This window comes from Lygodium microphyllum, chromosome 2 (genome assembly GCF_053477565.2).
Source record: "Lygodium microphyllum isolate KBCC chromosome 2, Lygodium_microphyllum_v1.1.10, whole genome shotgun sequence".
Classification (NCBI taxonomy): Eukaryota; Viridiplantae; Streptophyta; class Polypodiopsida; order Schizaeales; family Lygodiaceae; genus Lygodium; species Lygodium microphyllum.
In genome coordinates, this window is record NC_141136.1 from 155,975,012 (window position 1) to 155,994,770 (window position 19,759).

The window sequence follows — 19,759 nt, forward strand, 5'->3', positions numbered from 1 at the left end:
AGGTGAAGGTAATTGCAAGTGGTGACGAAGGCATGGTTAGAGCAATCAGTGAAGTGTTTGAGAAATGTGAAAAATAAGGGTCGAAAGTCATTGGGTTGGAGAGAATACAACATTTCTCACATCATGGCATTGACATTGGGGATCTTTGGGAAGTTGTATTGGCCATGGATTTGTGAATTATAATGTGCATGCTACCTATGTAAAGGTAGTAAAGTTCATTTGCCCTCTTGTAGCTTTTAGCATAGCAAAAAGTTGAGCTTGCAATGTTGTTCATCTCTAGGACAACATACTGCCATTTTGGTTGAAGTTTCCAAATTGATAATTTAAGTGCTCACCTTGGCTTTTGCTTTCTTGAAGTTGAAAAGCTTACTAAAGGGCATCTACATCTTGTTGCTCCCTCCATTTCTTTGTAATGCTCTTAGCTGTTGGAATCAGTGTCTGCACAGTTCTTGGGCGTAGAGCCTTTCATAACTTTCTTTCATCAGAAACCTTAAAATCAAACACTACAACCTGATCTCCTTTTGGTTCTTAATGTCTCTTTACTAGTTCATCTGGATCTTCTTGTTACTATTCATATCCCTTATGGTCAAGAGAATGATCAATCACTTTTTGACGAGAAGCTTTTAGTGCCAACAACAGTCTTAGGTGGTGCTCTTGCACTTCCAATGTCAATTCCACCATTGGCGGCGGTCTTGGAGGCACCTCATATGTGCTCTCCCTTGGCTCATCACACTCTCGTGGCTCTATAAAATATAATGAACAAGCCATGATTTCCAATGGCTCTATGGGAAAGGACATCTTTGATTCAAAAGGTTTTGGTCCTCCTAGCCCTATGGCTCTCAACTCCTACTCTTCCTACCCAATGTTCTTTCAATGACTTCTCAGTGCTTCTTTAGTTGGGGTTGGGATTGAAAGATCATGCACTTGGCCAAAGTCTAGATTGCTCAATATTGAATTAGCCAAGCTTAACTGTGCTTTTAGCTTTATTACACCATTAGTGTTGTAGGTGGAGATTTTATGGATGGTCTTTTTGTAGAGCTCCTATTGTTGCAACATCACAAACTTATGCACAATTTTCTACACCTTGAGTTGACTCTCCCTAGCCAATGAATTGGCTAATTCATTAGCGACCTTCTTCAATGCTTCTCCAAAGTTTCTTTTCACTTCATTCTTGGTTCTAGAAACTACTTGAATTAGATGTGTGCCAACATCATGTTGTAGACAAACCATCTTTAGTTGTTGTTGGGCTTGTCAATTCTCTTTGATGTCCTTTTCATGCAGAGCCATCTTGGCCTTTTCTTGCTCTAATTGCATTCTTAGGTTTTCCATTTGAGTTTGCATTTCAAGCTACTCCTTTAACCCTTCTTGTCTTTTGCTTCTATTGCTAGGTATTCTCCTTTAGTTGAGCTAGAGATCCTACAGAAGTTGACGGTTGACTTGTACCATAAACCATTGGTAGGCCTCTTGAGTATCTTCCAATCTATCTTGGAGCTCTTGTTTGCCTTGAAGCGCTTCCATTTTATCTCTTCTAAGTTCCTTACATAGTAGTTCTAGGGCATCTAGGTTTCTTCCTATGCTTAGTATTCTTATGAGCTTGTGATGGACTCTACCTGTTGGTGCTACTTGTTAGGTTGCAAAGTGGGTGTGGCTTCTTTAGTGGTTTTGAGCTTTTTTAGATTGGTAATTTTATTATGTAAGCCTTGAATTTGATATACTAACTATTGAAGCACTTCTGGGTCAAGGCTTTATGAGCTCTCAATGGCCTTTTCTTTTCCCTTACTTGAGTGTATATTTTGCGTGTATTGTTTACTTGTACCATAAACCATTGGTAGGTCTTCTGAGCATCTCCTGATCTATCTTGGAGCTCTTGTTTGCCTTGAAGCACTTCCATTTTATCTCTTCTAAGTTCCTTACATAGTAGTTCTGGGGCATCCAGGTTTCTTCCTATGCTTAGTATTAGGCCTCATTCTTATGACCCTGAGATGGACCCTACTTGGTGCTGCTTGTCAGCTTGCGAAGTGGGTGTGGCTTCTTCAGTGGTTTTGATCTTTTTCAAATTGGCGATTTTATTTTGTAAGCCTCGAATTTGATATACTAACGATTGAAGCACTTTTGGGTCAAGGATTTATGAGCTCTCAATGGCCTTTTCTTTTCCCTTGCTCAAGCGTGTATTCTGTGTGTATTTCTTCATGTTGACCTTTGTTATTTTTGCTTCTTTCTTACTCCTTTTCTTAGTGGCATGCACTGCTTCTTGTTCCTAGGGGGTGCCTCCATTATCAAAGCAATCCAAGGCAGATGAAATTTCCTCACTCTCTTCTCTAATCATCTTTTTCCCATGTTGGCTATTCTGTTCTCACCTAGAAGTTTGACTTCTTCTTTCTTGCTCTTCTTGCTCTCTTTTCCTTTTCTCAACCTTTTGTTTTTGCTCCCTTGCTCCCCCCCTCTATCTCTCCCCTGTTCCCTAAATCCTTACATATGTGATTGCTTTGGTATAGTGGTGCTCCTAATCCCACATTGATCACCCTAGTGAGTGTACTTATGAAGCCTATAACCATCCCTTTGAGCTCAGAGGAGCTTACATTGGGGTCCTAGACTAGTGCTTTTTATTCCTTCATGATAGTTTCATGAACTCCTATCCAAAGGTCATTTAGTTGTTTGGTGAGCATGCAGTCCACGAGGTGTTTGGGAATCCTCATTTTGGAAGAATAAGATTTATTATGAGTGAACATGTGGTGGAAAACCCGAGCTATTGTGCACAACTCTTCTTTTGCAATGGCACTAAATTGTACATTGTAAAGTTATTTTTTCCATCTTTATAGAATGGTGGGGGTTTGGTGGGACATGGTAGCTTATCGATCAATTCTCGTTTGTTGAAGGCAAGGATAATTCTAGCCCTAGGAAGATCTAGGTGGATATGTTGCACCATAAAATCAACTTGACATTGTATTTTATACTTGAATGGATACCTAACAAGATTTCTCATCCCACATCATCTCCATTTGGGAGAATCTAAAAAGCATTGGGATGCTTTTGGTCTCGATGGTCACCATTAACTTGCACTTGCCAAATATTGAGTATAGCGAGTCAACGTATGGATTCAAATTTTGTGTCAGATGGTATCAATGAGGGTTATCCAATTGAGGTGCATATATGGTCGTGGTATACTTATTTCCTCCTGCTCATCCGAGTTAGTGGTTGAGATTTCTCGAACATGGAGACTTTGTTGCATGGTTGTGTTTTGGTTCTATTATTTTGTTTGGAAATTTTGCACCGTTTGTGAGTGTTGCGAGTTTCTCATGTTGAGAATGCCCAAGGGGTAATATTTTTTGATGGGCTTCCATTAAAGTGGCCAATCCCATCCTCATCAAGAGTTTCAAGATCTATGTTTTTGGTTCATTGATGGCACAAACACGATAGGGCCTTAATCCCCTGAATTTCAACTTTTCTTTGTGTCCCTTGAGCAAATGAAGGAGAACCAAGTCTCCTTGCTCGAACGATCTTTGTTGCACATGCTTGTTGAACCAAGATTTCTTGCAAGCTTTTTCTAGAGTGAGCATATGAGTGGCTAAGACCAAAGTTTTCATCATTCTTGAACTGCAACTCGAACTGCAATATACAAGTTAGGAATTAGGAACTCTATAGGCATCGTAGCATTTGTGCCATAGATTAACTTGAAAGGGGTTTGTCATGTGGCCGTTTTTATAGGTGGTATGGTATGGCTAGAGTGCCCCCGTGAGTTTATTATCCTAGTTTACCTTGATCCTAATATATATTTGGTTAGTATGTTGATCAAGGTTTTGTTTGTTGACTTGGACTGGTTGTTTGTTTGCAAATAGTAGGAAGATGACTTTTGATGGATGCTAAAAAATGTAGACAGTAAATGGTGCACCACCTCATTTATGACATGGGTTTCTCGATTACACACAATTTCTATTGGGCATCAAAATCTTGATATCACCTCTTCCCACAAGAATTTGGCAGTTGTTCTTGCATTGTTTTTTTGATGGTGCGTGCCTTGGTCATTTTGTCATATAGTTAGTGGTGATTATAATGTATTTTTCTTCGGAATACTGTACATTAGGGTTGATTAGCTAATAAGGCAAGTGAGTGCAAGTTTTTTTTGTCAACCATTTAGGTAGTTTTTTTATCACTATATCGATTATATTGTCAAACCAATAAGGTGTTAGGTTAGCTTTGAAAAGTTGAGTCTATTGTTGAAGAATAAACAACTGTGAATCTAGGAGATTATCATTGATTCTAGTTACTGTCTCTTCACTTGTCATTCTCGACATGTGGTCTATCAATGCAATGCTACTTCCCTTTCCTCACAACAATGTTGAAGTTAAGCACAATAGCCATTTAGTAATGTGTATTGTGGCACATGACTTATTTACCAAATATAGCAAGGTTTGATGGTCTACAAAGAAGGTAAAAGGGGTGGCAAGGAGATAATGGTATATTTTTTTCACAGATACACCATGCTAATCCCTTCTCATTCCATGGTTGAGTTCATTTTGGTTTCCTTGAGCTGTTGACTAGCTAAGCTCACAAGAAAGTCCATGTTCTGTTCCTAGTTGGCAAAGTATAGCTCCAATAGCGATTTTGGATGCATCAATGTGCACATGGAACATTAGCTTCTAGTCACAGGTTTGCAAGATAGATACACAGATTAGAGCCTATTTAGAGCCTCATAAGCTTGTTGGCATTCATCGGCCCACTCTCAATTTACAAAGAGCCTATAAATGGTCTCATGGTGTACATGTAGTTGAGCACAAAGAGTCTATCATAACATGTGTATCTGAGAAAGCACTAAACTCTTTTAGCATTTTTTGATGTGGTGGTAGTACCAAATGACTTGAAACTTTGAAGTGTTAGTTGCTATTCCATTTCTGGAAATGACATGCCCTAGCGTGATGCAAACCTAAAACTTAAGTGGATTTAAGGACATGTGCTATTACACTACTTGAAGATAGTTGAAGTTTCTCTAGGTGTTCATCCCATGAGGAATTGACATAGAGCTCATCAACAAACACTTTATATATTTGCAAAGCACGTCCTTAAAATGGTACACATTAGGCATTGGAAGGTCGCCAGTGCATTTGTCAAATCAAAGGGCATGATAATGCACATGAACACCCCTCCATTCAATGGTGGCAAAGGTGGTTTTATGCAGTAGTTAGGGTGTACTTGCACTTGATTATAGCTTGAGAATCCATTGAGAAAGTTATAAGCCTCCTTGCTTGCCATGTACTCAATCATGTATTTAGTATACGACAACGAGTAGTAGTCTTTTTTAGTGGATACAGTCTCCTTTTTGTAGTTAATGTATACTTGGGTTTTCTGGTTTTCTTGAGTTCAACTACAATGGGAGATGCCTAATTTGTATGGTCTATTTCATAGATGAACCCCACTTTGAGAAGCTTGTCCAACTTTTCTCATATGAGATATGTATATATGGTCTTTGTTTCGTGGGTTTGATGTTTGGATCTATTGCGATAGTATGCATGAGCATGTGCAATGGTACTCCTTTAAGATTAGTATAACTCCATGTGAAAAACTTCTTGGAATTCCTTAAGAAGGATGATAAGTTTGTTTCCATCCTCTTCTGCAAGGTTGTCAACAATATGTGTGAGTTTAGGGGATTCTCCTTTCTCCAAGAGGTTCACTTCCTTGACTTTTGCAGGTCCCTCCATGGGTTTGCTGGATTTCCCTTTGAGTTTAGCTCCCAAGAGAATGACCACACGATCCTCCTTTTCGAAGCGAGTGAACCGCTTTGGGAGATCTTATGACCTTTTTTAATTGTTGTAATCATAGTATTTGTTTTTTTGAGTGTTTTTTAGCTTCCTCCACCTCAAATATGAAGGGTGAAGCCTGAATGGAAGCATGAGTAAGTGGAAGCAAGATAAATGAAAGCTATGGAGGATGGAGAGAGAGAGAGAGAGAGAGAGAGAGAGAGAGAGAGAGAGAGAGAGAGAGAGAGAGAGAGAGAGAGAGAGAGAGAGAGAGAGAGAGAGAGAGAGAGAGAGAGAGAGAGAGAGAGAGAGAGAGAGAGAAGATGTGGAAACTCGAATAGTTACAATGTGTGACCCAGCCTTCCCTTATTCAATTGTCACTAAAAGAATAAAGAATAAAGTGATAGTAATGGGTGCTCGCCACTTGCAGTGTACAAGTGTGTAGTCATAGGGTGTGTAGTTAATATACAACGGCGTAGGCACAAGCATCTTTATCCCCAACAACCTCCCACTTAAATGAGAATATGCCTCAAGCGAGGAGAGAAGAAGAAAAATATGACAAAGTACACGTGTGCATAACATATAACATGATGTGAATATACATAATCTCATCCTACATCCATCATCTTCCTAAGGAAGGAAAAACATTTTGTTGAGAGACTTTTAGTGAGTAGATCTCCAGGATTCTGACAGCTCAATAGACTTGTCTTCTACCATCTCTTTGATAAAGTGATAGCGCACCTTAACATGCTTTGTCTTCATATGGAAGACATGATTCTTAGCCAACAAAATAGCACTCATAGAATCGGAATACAATGTATGAGTAAAAGTAATACCAAGGTCTCAACCTAACCATAGGGCCTCTTTGTAAGCCTTAATGGGGCTGCAATATACTTTGCCTCAATAGTAGATAAGGCCACATTTTTGCACCTTGGACATCCAAGAAACAACATCTCCAGTAAAAGTGAAGATACATTGCGAGGTGGACTTCCTACTATTTGCATGTCTTGTATAGTTAGAGAGCTAGTGTAACATCTATAGTGTCTTTCAAGTACCTCATGATACCCTTCATGGTGTCCCAATTTCAATGGCTAGATGTAGGCATATAGTGTGCCACTGCAAATGCTATATTAGGGTGAGTGGCTATCATGGCATACATCAAACTACCCAATGCAAATGCATAAGGGATCTTAGCCATCTCAGCCTCCCGCTCATCTGATTGGGAATAATTGACTTGAGTAGCCTCTATATGGGAAGGTAAAGCACAATGAGTAGGCTTAGCATCCTGCATATGGAATTTCTCAAGTACCTTTTGTATGTATGCTTGCCATAATAGGTAAAGAAGCCCCTTAAAGTGATCACGCATGATATGCATACTAAGAATATGCGAGGCTTACCCATGTCGTAACCCATGTCCTTCATCTCAAATATATTCTTAAGTAGAGTCCTCAAAGCATCTAGCTCATCATGGGTGAGCTCTTCCAGCAATCAATATATCATTAATATAAAGTACCAAGATAATAAGGCTACCATTATGAACCTTCTTTGTGTATAAACAAGGATCCATATCACTGTGAGCATATCCTTGTGAATGCATGAAAGCATTGAACTTATGGTACCATTCCTTAGGTGGCTGCTTAAGGCCATAAAGGCTCTTTCTTTGCACACTAGATGTTCCTTGTCCTTTTCCATAAAGCCCTTAGGCTACTGCGTATAGATATCCTCATACAAGTCTCCATGCAAAAAATCCATTTTTACATCCATCTAATAAAGGTCCAGATTTAATTGCACAACTAAGGCCAAAACCAAGCATAGGGTAGTCTTCTTGACTACAGGAGGAAAAACTTCATCAAAGTCAACATTGTGCTTTTTCTTAAAACCCTTAGCATCCAAGTTGGTCACTATAGGCTGGATTGGGCATCCAGGGGTACTCTTCACTTTGTACACCTATTTGCATGGCAATGCATGTTTTCCATTGGGCAAAGGAACCAAATCCCATGTATGGTTTTTCTTCAATGAATTAAACTCAAATCACATGGCCCTCTCCCAAGAGTGAATATCACCTCTGTGCATGGCCTCCTCGTAAGTAAGGACTCATCAAAATAAATTGTCACCATAACATAGTCCATGGAGGGCACAAATGATCAGGTTGACCTATATCTCTGGTAGACCGAGATATGGGGCTTGTACATCCTATCCAACATCATGATCATGGGCCACTGGAATATTAACTGCAAGTAGTCTAGCTAGTTGTATGGTGACAGGAGGCTCCTCCTGAAAGATCGCCCTACATATCTCAACTACTTGTTCAAGCTGCTTATGCATCTTTCTCCTCATGGAAAACATCACGATTGTAGATGACCTTTTGTCAACAATACTATTCTAGGTGGAATAGATGGAGTAGTCAACTGATGCTTAATACCACCTCTCATCACAAAACTGATGCTTAATACCACCTCTCATCACAAAACTACTTAAATGCTTTAGAAAAATACTCACCCCCATTGTTAGACCTTACGTATTTATGTCTATACCCATATTGATTCTCAACAAGAGGAAGCCAATGGGGAAAGGTCGATAAGGCATCCGATTTCTACTTCATAAGATATGCCTAGATGGTATGCAAATAATCATCAATGAACACAACAAAGTACTTTATTCTATCCAATGCCTAACATGGCTTGGGACTACATACATTAGAATGTATAGGAGCTAGAGGCTCACCCATGCGTGTAATGCCACAATTCTTATGAAAACTACATGTCTACCTATCATAAAGACAATGGTGATAAAATCAAAACATTTGTAATCAAGAGGTGGAAGATACTGCAAACGAGTAATTATTTTCATTCTCTTTAAGGACATGTACCCAAGGTGGTGATACCATAAATATATATGTGGTACGTTAGCCAAAACATGGTTAAGAGAGCTAGATACAAATAAAGGATAGAGCCTACTAGCCTTGGCACCTCAAGGAAATACAATATTCCTATGGGAAATCTTCCATGTGGAATCACAAAAAGATAATAGTCTGCATCATCCAATTGTCCAATAGATAGAAGGCTTTTGGTCAAAGCCGGTTCATGACATACATTATGTAGAATAAAAGAGCTGCGTGAAGGAAACTGTAAGCATACATCCCCAATGCCAATAATATCCATTACTAAGTCATTTCCCAATCTCACAAAACTTGTCATACTACAATAGGACTGATACCAATCCCTATGCAAGGTAGCATGAAAAGAAGCCCCTGAATCAAGTAGCCAATACTGAGAATATGTAGACAAAGCATCTATCAATTGAGAAGCATCAAGAGAGGAAGTTGCTAAGATGTACTCAGCATTTGACTCATGTTGATGTGAAATCACCAAAAGATACATAATAGCTTGCACCATCCAATTGTCTAGTAGATAAAAGGCTCTTAGTCAAAGTGGGTACATGGTGTACATTATGGAGAGTAAAAGAGCTACCTAAAGGAAAATGTATTTGTTCATCCCCAATTCCAATAATATCCAATGCCAAGTCATTTCCCAGTCTCACAAAACTTATTGTGCTACAGTAGGACTAAAACCAATCCTATGCAAAATAACATGAAAAAGAGTCCTTTGAATCAAGCAACCAACACTAGAATATATAGAAAAGTATCGATCAACTCTGAAGCATCAAAAGAGAAGAAGTTGTTAAGATGTACTCATCATTCGACTCAGGCTACACTACATTTATGTCTTCAATCTGCACACTAGACTATCTAGGGACAATGTTGTGATCATGAGACTTTTCTTGCACTTTTCCTTTGCCTTTCTCTTTGCAGTTATCATCATGTATCTTATGGCATTGCGACTAAATATGACCTACTTCCCATAGTAATGATATGTTAGAGAGGACTTATGACCATGGACTTACTACAAGATTGCTTGTAAGACTGAGACCTTTGTGAGTTTCTACCACACCAGTCATTATTGCTCTTACCATCATCTTTACCTCTAACAATCAATGCATGAGAAGTGCGGGTTGCATTCACATTATTTTTGTTATCTCCATGGTGAGTAAATAACCCTCAACATCTTGGAATTTCAAGCCATCCTTGGGCATATTAGCACACATGGCTGTATGGAAAGCATCCCATGACTTGGGAAGTGTCAAGCAAGAACAAGGGAGGTAGGCTATCCTTGATCTAAATGCCCTGCGAAGTTAGTTGACTGAAAATCAAATGAAATTCATTCAAATGCATTGACACACTAGTCCATAAGTAATTTCAACCAATACATTTGTAATGCAAGACTTTGCTTGTCATAAAGATTATATATATTTTTTCATAATTTGTTGAGAGTGGAAAAAGACTGAAATTTTGACTGATTTTTGTTGTTTTTGAGGTCTGAATGATTGATTTTTGATGGATTTAGAGTGATATATGGTTGTTAATGGAAGTGTTTGAGAGTATTTTGGATGATATTGACTATATTTTGGAAGCTCATGATATTTCTTAGTAGAGATATGAAGCTATGTGATGTTCTGATAGGTTCTGTCGATGTTCTGATTGGTTCTGTATGCCTTCTGTATAGCTTCTGTTTTGTTCTGATTTTCTTTTGTATGAAGCATGGATTGATGATTGATGAAGATTGAGATCTTTTGGAAGCCTATTGAATAGTTTTTGATAGTTTGGAATAGTTTGAGTATGAGTTATGAGGTTCTGATGACCTTCTGTAACCCTCTGTAGACCTTCTGTAGAGCCTCTATCTCTACTTTGTCTCTGCTCTGTAACTGTACTGTAGCTGCTCTAGTACTGTACTATATTGTTGTGTAGACCTTTTGTAAGTGTTCTGTAGAATGTATGTGTGACTTGGGGAAAGTTTCTAACTTTTGGAAAGGATGAATCTAAGTTCAAAAGAGCTAAAACAAATGGAAGAAGCAGCTACTGAAGACTGAAGAGAAGACTGAAGTGACAGTGACAGTAGTGAGCTGTGAAAAGACACTGCAGTGGCTCTGGTGACTCTTCATATCAGACATAACTCTTGGGAGGTGCATCCACGACCTAAGAAGGATTATTGAGAGTTATTATGAGAGTTTTGTAGTGAGGATATGATGTACTATTGATATATATATATATATATATATATATATATATATATATATATATATATATATATATATATATATATATATATATATATAGAGAGAGAGAGAGAGAGAGAGAGAGAGAGAGAGAGAGAGATAGTGAATTCTATCAAAATAGTGTAACTGTATATGAGAGATTGAGAGACAGAACTATGAAGACATTGAAGATGAATACTATGTGATTGATTTCCATTCAAAGATGGTGTATCCTTTTGTGTTCATTGTTCTATTGATGGATTATATGAAGATGTTGAAGATTATGGTTGATTCTATCAAATCTGTGGGAGAAATCTACTATGATGCTGCGTGAAGAATTGCTATTTTCTTTGTTTTGATGATCAGAAGAATGAAATAAAAGCTTGTTGATGTTACAAGATAGATTTTCTTGCAGTAGAATCCCCTTTTCCTTGGTGTTCCTCTTGGGGCTCCATAATTGCTAGCCATTATTCTTAGATAGGTGCAACAACATTGACATAAATATATTTAGACAATGACGATATAAGGGTGGATTTACATAACTCATCCAACTCATCCCAATCATCTTGATCCATGCCTTCGTGCTTTATCTTGGTTTTCAACTGCCTAACCTAGTTCTTTTGGACCAATACCTACCATATACGCATCTTCCAATATGTGAAATTTGTGCCATTAAGATTTTCAATATTCATTTGAAGAACCAACCATAATGATAATATATCGATGCAAAATCCAAGAGGATGGGCTATTGTAAATGACTACAATACAACCCTAAAACTGAGCTGAAATAAGGGCAAAACAGGAGGGAATACCAAAGTAAAGATCTATCCACCAACTACAAACAATAGACTACCAAAATACACAGTTTTCTCTCTAAGACGATACTGAAAATTATAATTACAGCATTGTTGTAATAAATGCAGTTGTATGACCAAGACTATGTGGGCAAATAATCAAGAAATACTAAGCTTCCACTGCCTGAAATATCTGACTAACAACCGGGATATGTAAAAGCAACTAGTAGTGAATATGTATACAATTGGCACTAAAGTTTGTTATAAACTCAAGGAAGTCAGCAACCAATACATCCCATAGACACAAACATCGTGTATGTAAGAGATCTTAAGATCAAGTGTAGAGATTCGTCAAATACATAATTGAATGAGTAGAAAGTTATCAAGCTTATTAATACCTAACCAAGAAGCATATATACATCATTGAATCCTCTTGTTAGAAGTAAGTGCTAATGTCCAAAGCATATAAATCAAATCAACCCACTATAGGTATACTTGCATCCAAGACTATCCAAGAGAGCATGTATAGAAGGCAAGACTACCATTGTCTCAGTAAACAAAGCTCAATTGCATAGAAAATCCAAAGCTTTAATCCAATGTATCCAAGTAAATGCAAATATCTCAAAAGTGCATCTAATGAAACATATCTAGAGTGTAAAAGATCAGTGCAAGGCTTAGTATATACATAACATCCCGGTGCCCATAGACATTAAACAATACATCTAGGAGCATCAATACATTTAGTGGTATACTAGTAGAGCATGTAGACTTCAAATGCATAAAGCTTATTGTTAGTAGATTGCTATTCAAATTGTTATTATAGCAATGAACCTTTGCAAAATTGAGCTAATCAAGCTCTCAACAATCTAAACAACATTCCAAAGTAGAATCATAACATCTGGACACCAAAATAGCATCATTAAGGCATCAAACAAGCATAATGGAGCTCATTTTGTTGTCCACCATGGGGTATACAACATGTTTGATGGTTCCCTAGATTCATCATCTTTATCATCTTCGATTTCATTATTGGGGATAAAGGCGCCTCTGCCTAGTTGCTCGTGTATTACTACACTGACAGTACCCGCCCCACTGCACACTGTAGGTGGCAGCACTTCATCACCGTCACTTTATTCTTTATTCTTTTAGTGACAGTTTGAATAAAGGAAGGCCCAATCACACATTGTAACTGTTGGAGTTCCCATTTGGTCTCTCTCTCTCTCTCTCTCTCTCTCTCTCTCTCTCTCTCTCGCTCTTGCTCTCCCGCCATAGCTCTTCCAAGCAAGCTTCGATCCTTCTCACCTTTCAACTGGTATCAGAGCATGGTTTCTCGAGCATTCCGACTTGGTTCATGACTCCATCTTCTTATCGATTACCTACACTCATTGGGTCTCCTTCCTGGCAGCCATAGCCGACTCTCACGAGCTCCCATCACTCCCTGGCTTCCCGAGCACCTACTTGGCCCATTTGGGTACCCTTAGGGCATTCCTTCAGAGGTATTGGAGCTCTCTTCTATTATTTTACTTCATTCCACAAGTTTTGTGAAGCAAGGAAGCCATGTCCTCTTGCTTCTTGTGATGCCTACTCTCTAATGGTGACTTTGCCCTTTAAGAGGGAGCTCTTGGGGTTCCTTGACTACTCCCCCAACCTTACCTTGACCTTGCCCAGCCCTTCCATAGGCCCCAAATTAGTTTGGGCCATCTTGAAGACCTACAAAAAAATTCATTTTTTACTTCAGCTCTCCCTTGGCACTCATTGGCAGCTTGAAAACACTTCATTTGGTACTTGGAAACACCCCTTGATGCTTGACATTGGTGGTTATCATTGGCATTGATTTGTGGATTGATTTACCTCGTTCCAAGATTGTTTTCCATAGTCCACAGGAAGCCACAAACAATGTTACATAAGCAATTTATGTTTATGCTTGGTTAGCATTGACATTGGTTGCTCGGTTGGTCCCAAATGCGCCCCGAATGCTAGGGGAATGTATGCCTATGATATGAGATGCTTTTGGGGCTGAATTTGCTCAGTCATTGACTATTTTACACAGTCCATAGGTAGCCCAAAATAGGGTAGTCCCCCTGTCATTACACTTTGTGCTCATGCTACATAGTCATTTGATGCTGCCCGATTATACCCGGTTGGTGCCTATACATATGGGAAAGTATGCCTATGGTTTGTCTATAGTTTTGAGCTTGGATTTGTTTGCTCAGTTTTGGACATTTATTTACTGTTGGAATATTCAAGGCTGAAGCTTATTTGCTTGTGTTTGGATGTGCATGTTGGATTCGGGCTATGTCTTGGATGTATACATTGATGTAGTGACTCTTGGGGATCGACATAGAGCTTGGATTTTCTCTTGAATCATTGGTTGAAATTGAGGTCACTTCACATAGCATTGGGATCTTCAACTCTGATGTACTTATGGCATGTACTTTGCTTATGTTTGCTGACCGGTCTCAACATGCTTGGCCTATGCCACTACTTCATGCCCGTTACATTGTTTGGAGTTGGATGCTTCTGAGCCTTGCTTTGGCTTGACATTTGAATGCCCGGAGCTTACTTTGGCTATTTCTCGGCTTGCGAGAGTTACAGTTTTGATGTACTTGATGTCTATGGATGCTACATGGCCTATATGCTCATGAGGTCTTATTGATGCTTGATCTTGGATCTTTTGGCATTGGTGCTATCATATGCCCTTGTTGAGTTTCTTTGCTTGATATTTACGGCTTTTGTGCTAGTGGGAGCATCTTGATACGTTTGACAGACATTGAGCAGGCGGTTTATGGTACTTGAGCATTTGGATACTTGAGTCTGGGATCTTCACTTGGATGTTGCATGGTTGATATGCGGTGGTCCTCACAGATGTACTTGGGCTGATTTGGGCTTTGCACTCCCTGAGCATACACCTCTTTGTGTCAAGTCTTGCCAGTGTTGGATACTTGAGACTGGGATCTTCACTTGGGTGTTGCATGGTTGATATGCGGTGGTCCTCACAGATGTACTTGGGCTGATTTGGGCTTTGCACTCCCTGAACATACACCTCTTTGTGTCAAGTCTTGCCAGTGTTGTGTACACTCTGTCCTATTACACAGGGGTTGTGTCGGCTTACTGACGGATTCATTTGACATGCTTGGGTGTTTGCCCAATGTCCGTATGACTATCACATGCTGATTCATGCCCGCTTGATGCTGGTTATGCTTTGACAGTCAGTTGTTGACTTGGTGTATTTATTTTGCCTACAATTTGCTCTAATTGTATCTGGATGTAATTTATTACAGCAAGTAGTTATGCGTGGACTGACGTGGAATTTTCATACTGAATCATCCCTGATTTTATGTACTTTTGAGCATCATTAGCTATCAATTTGTGGTCATTTTGCCTTGATTTTAGCGGTATTTTGGTTGTTTACAACAGAACAACAAGCAGTTTTGAATTATCTGTTGGACTGTAGTATGGCATCTTCTTCTACTGATAGTGCTATCTTCAACATCACTAAGCTTGATGGTACAAATTATGCCTATTGGAAGAGCCAAGTTTGGCAGGTATTGGTGCAAAAATTGCAGATAAAGCCACTAAGGATGCATGGTGAGCAGCCTGAAACTATCATTGATGATGAATGGGATGAGCTTGATGAGTTATGCAAGTCCAGCCTCATCTTGTCTCTCACTGAACATGTGCATTACAATGTGGTTGAGGAAGCACAAAGTGCTTGGCAGTAAAAGTCCAGCAAGTCAGATGTATTGGCTGAAGTAGCTTATGGACTTGCACATGAAGGAGAATATGACAATGTTTGCTCATTTGAGCCAGTTCCATGCTATTCTCAAGAACTTGACTTCATCGGGCATTACATTTAATGAAGAGGTTACTCCATTGTTTTTGCTTGGGACTCTGAGTGAGTCATGGGATGTATTCCGCACTGCCTTATGTGCTCCTGCTACTATTTTAAACTTGCCTGATGTAGAGAGTGCTCTTTTCACGGAAGAGATCAACCGTAAGAACTTGGATGCCTCTCGTGTGTCGCATGCTTTGACAGTTAGAGGCAGAGATGGTAATGGAAAGTGGGTATGGACATGGTAGAGACTCGCAAAAGTCTAGGTCTAAGTCGCGCAGCAAGTCTCGTGGAAGATATTCTAATGGGACATGTCACCATTGCGGCAAGAAGGGTCACATATGCCCATAGTGTCATGAATTGCACAATGAGAAGCGCAAAGAGAAGGGGAAAGACAAAGTATAGGAAAAGTCCTCTGATCACAGTATTATGCCTGCGAAATCCAGTGTGAAAGTCGAGGAGATAAATGTCATGCAGACTGATGACTCCGATGGGGAGTACATACTTGCAGCTAGTTCTTGTGATGCTACGCCGTTGACCGAGGTTCACTCTATGTATGCGCAGTGCTAGCTTTTGGATTCTGGTGCTTCATTTCATGTTACACCATGCCATGAGTGGTTCCATTCCGACCACACTATCTTTGGTTCAGTTCGCTTGGGTGATGATAGGTCACTTACTATTGTTGGCATTGGGAATGTACGACTGCACTTTTCTACTGGCAGTACTTTTCTCTTACAGGATGTATGTCATGTACATGCGCTTACACGCAATCTTGTGTCTAAGAGCAGCTTGATGATGTTGGATTTCATGTTTCATTTGGGGATTCTGCCTAGAAGATCACCCATGGCAAACTTGTGCTTGCTAGAGGTGCCAAGGTTGGCAGCCTCTATCCTCTTGTAGTTGATGGGTCCTCTGTTGACCATGTTTTGTTTGTCAATTCCATCCCACATGTATCTCTTTGGCATGCCCATTTAGGCCATATGTCCTTGAAGGGAATGAAAATGCTTTCTGGTTTGCAGTACTTACTGCCCCTTGACTACGCATGTTTTGATTCATGTGAGCATTGTCTTTATGGCAGACAGACTAGGAATACACATAAGAAGTCTGGTAGGACATGCATGAGTGAGCCCTTGGCATTGGTACATTTGGATATTTGTGGGCCCATGCCCTGTCAGTCTATGGGTGGTGCAAAGTATTTTGTGATGTTCATTGTCGATTTTTTGTGTAAAGTATGGGCTTACCCCATTAAGCTTAAGGCAGCTATCTTGGCTGTGTTTCGGAGATGGCTTGCATTGGTTGAGAACTAGATTGGGCATAGGCTGAAATGCCTTAGGACTGACAATGGGGAAGAATATCTGTCATGTGCCTTTGAGAATCTCTGTGATGAGAGGGGTATTAAAAGCATCAATTGACCGCCCCCTATACCCCATCCCAAAATGGTTTGGCTGACTGGATAAATAGAACCATCCAAGAGTGTGTACGCAGTATGCTTAGCCATGCAGGCCTACCACATAGAGCTTTTGGGTTGAGGCAGTCAATACAGTTGTGCATGTCATCAATAGATCACCTTCCAGTGGTTTGGATTTCCAGGTTGTAGAGGAGGTATGGACTGAGAAACCTCCATCTTATGCACATCTACGTGTATTTAGATGTGAGGCATTCTGCCATGTGCCCAAGGATAAGCAGACTAAGTTGGATCCTAAGAGTATCAAATGCATTTTCCTTGGCTATGGAGATGCAGGCAAGATGGGTTACTGCCTTTGGGATCTGCAGGTGCGGAAAGTCATCCGTAGCCATGATGTAGTCTTCCATGAAGATAAGATGTATAGGCAGCCTAAGAAGGTGGTAGAGATATGCAAGGTTATATTCTAGGAGGAGGCACGTGCTCCTGCACAGCTAGTTGGATAGCTTGCAACAGTAGTTGGTACACATGGCTAGGGTGTTGGACAGGATGCTAGATATGCATCAGAGCCTATAGTGAGATGGTCTACTAGAGGTAGACATCCACCTGATAGATTTGAGCCCTCGATGCATGATGTCTTGGTTACAAATGCATGAGAGCCTCTCACCTATGATGAGGCTATGCACAGGGGTGACAATCACTCCTGGGAGAGGGCTATGCAGTCTGAGATAGACTCCTTGCGTAGGAATATGACTTGGGATTTGGTTTCCTTTCCTGTTGGCAAGAAGAATCTGCCATGCAAATGGGTGTACAAGTTGGAAAGTACCCCTGGACACCCCAATCCGGCTTATAAGGCAAGACTTGTTTCTAAGGGTTTTAAATAGGAGCATGGAGTTGACTTTGATGAAGTCTTTTCTCCTTGGTCAAGATGACCACCCTACACTTGGTTTTGGCCTTATTTGCATAGCTTGACTTGGACATATATCAGATGGATGTCAAGACTGCATTCTTGCATGGGGATTTGCATGATGATATTTACATGGAGCAGCCTATGGACTTTGCAGAACCTGGCAGGGAGCACCTAGTGTGCAAGTGGAAGAAATATCTTTATGGCTTGAAGAAGGCACCTCTAGAGTGGTATCATAATTTTGATGCCTTTATGCAGTCACAAGGCTATAGCAGGAGCACTATGGATCCGTGTCTTTACACTAAGATAGCCTGTGATGGGTCATTGCTTATTTTGGTACTTAATGTGGATGATATGCTGATAGCAAGGAAAGCTCATGATGAGTTGGATGCTCTTATGTAACATTTCTTTTCCCCCCCGTGAACCCATGCCCTCCCCCATAGGAACTCACCCCCCTTTTTGGCTTTTTTTAATAATTTTTTTCCCTCCCTCTCTCTCCCCCTACCGTGAGCATGGCAGGGAGAGAGAGAGAGAGGGAGTGAGCTGGAGGTGGGGGGCATGCAGCCCCCCAGTTGGCAATGATCAGCAGCTTCCTCCCCCCTCCCACACATTATAAAAGCTCTCCTCCCGTCGCTGCAGAAGGCCCCCCCCATTTGCTGCAGGCGGGCCCCTGGGGCCTCCGTCAGACATTGTGGGCCCCTTGCTGAAGATGTACAAGTCCCTCCCCCCATCAGAGACAGGTGATTCGTCCGCCTAGTGATCGCTTTTGATACATCTGGTTAAAATTCTGATTGTGCATGCAATGGGATTGCGATGCCTTGAAGCTAGAGGTTGTGCATTCAACTGTTTGTTAATGTGGTTTTGGATGTTAACCCAAGGGGGGGGGAGTGTTTGATAATTTCATGGTCGGGTCTGAGATGACTGATTGCCATGGAAACAAAAGGGATATTTTCCTTAGCAATTGTTACTTTGCTGTTTGCTTCAGCTATGGTTGATTTCCTAAAGGGATAAGGAAGGATGGCGCTAGCTACCCCCAGCGAGCCGCCAAACCCTAACCAAGGGGGTTATGAATCCGCGCCGAAAATGTGGACCGAACTCGCCGCGAGAGGTCTCTCCGTGGAAATCACTTGGCATAGGAGGACGCTTGGGTGCCAGTGGGGGCTCTGGCCGTAAATCCCAATGCCTCCGGGCTCTACACAAGTATTCGACGTGACTCGGGATGGGATCTCGAGGCCTCGATACTAGTTACAAGGAGGAATCTTGGAAGGATAAACCTTCGGGTTTTATTGCCGGAAGATAGAATGATTTTTCTGCGGAGGCAGAAAGGAGCACTTAATTCTCCTATATGGGCAGGAGACACACATTAATTCGAAGATAAGTTAAGGAAGTGTTTGATCTTGTTTTATCTTGTCTTCATGTCTGTGGCCTAAATTACGTAAAGGAACCTGTGACTAACGGGTTAATTAAGGAAGCTGCTTTTATGTGTCAAGCATAACGTGGTAGGTAATTAGATAACTAAAACAACCCTCGAGGAAAGCGTGGTGGATGTGACCAATGGGTCTATCCTACGGAAGGGTGGTCTCGGTTAGTCGAGAGCTTTCCTCAAAGGAGATGTTAACAGGAAATGTTAGGAAAGAGTCGGTCTATGACCTTAGACAATATTGACTAGGAACTCGGACTTCAGGTCAATCCTAGTGGGAACGGTCAGATAAGTTCTGTTGCGGGGTAGACTCGAGAGACCCTAGTTGGGAACCCCCGTGTCATTCCTTGGGAGTGCCGGGCGGCATTTTCTAGATATATCTCTCGATGGATTGCTAAGACGTGTCCCGTGATTTGAGGAGCGGGCACATTACATCTTAAATCTCAGCTGAAGAAGAGCTTTGAGATGAAGGATTTGGGATAGGCCTCTCACATTCTTGGTATGCGTATTAAGCGCAATAGGCATCAAGGACTACTCTACCTCTCACAGAGGGAGTATATTCATAAAGTCCTTGAGTGTTT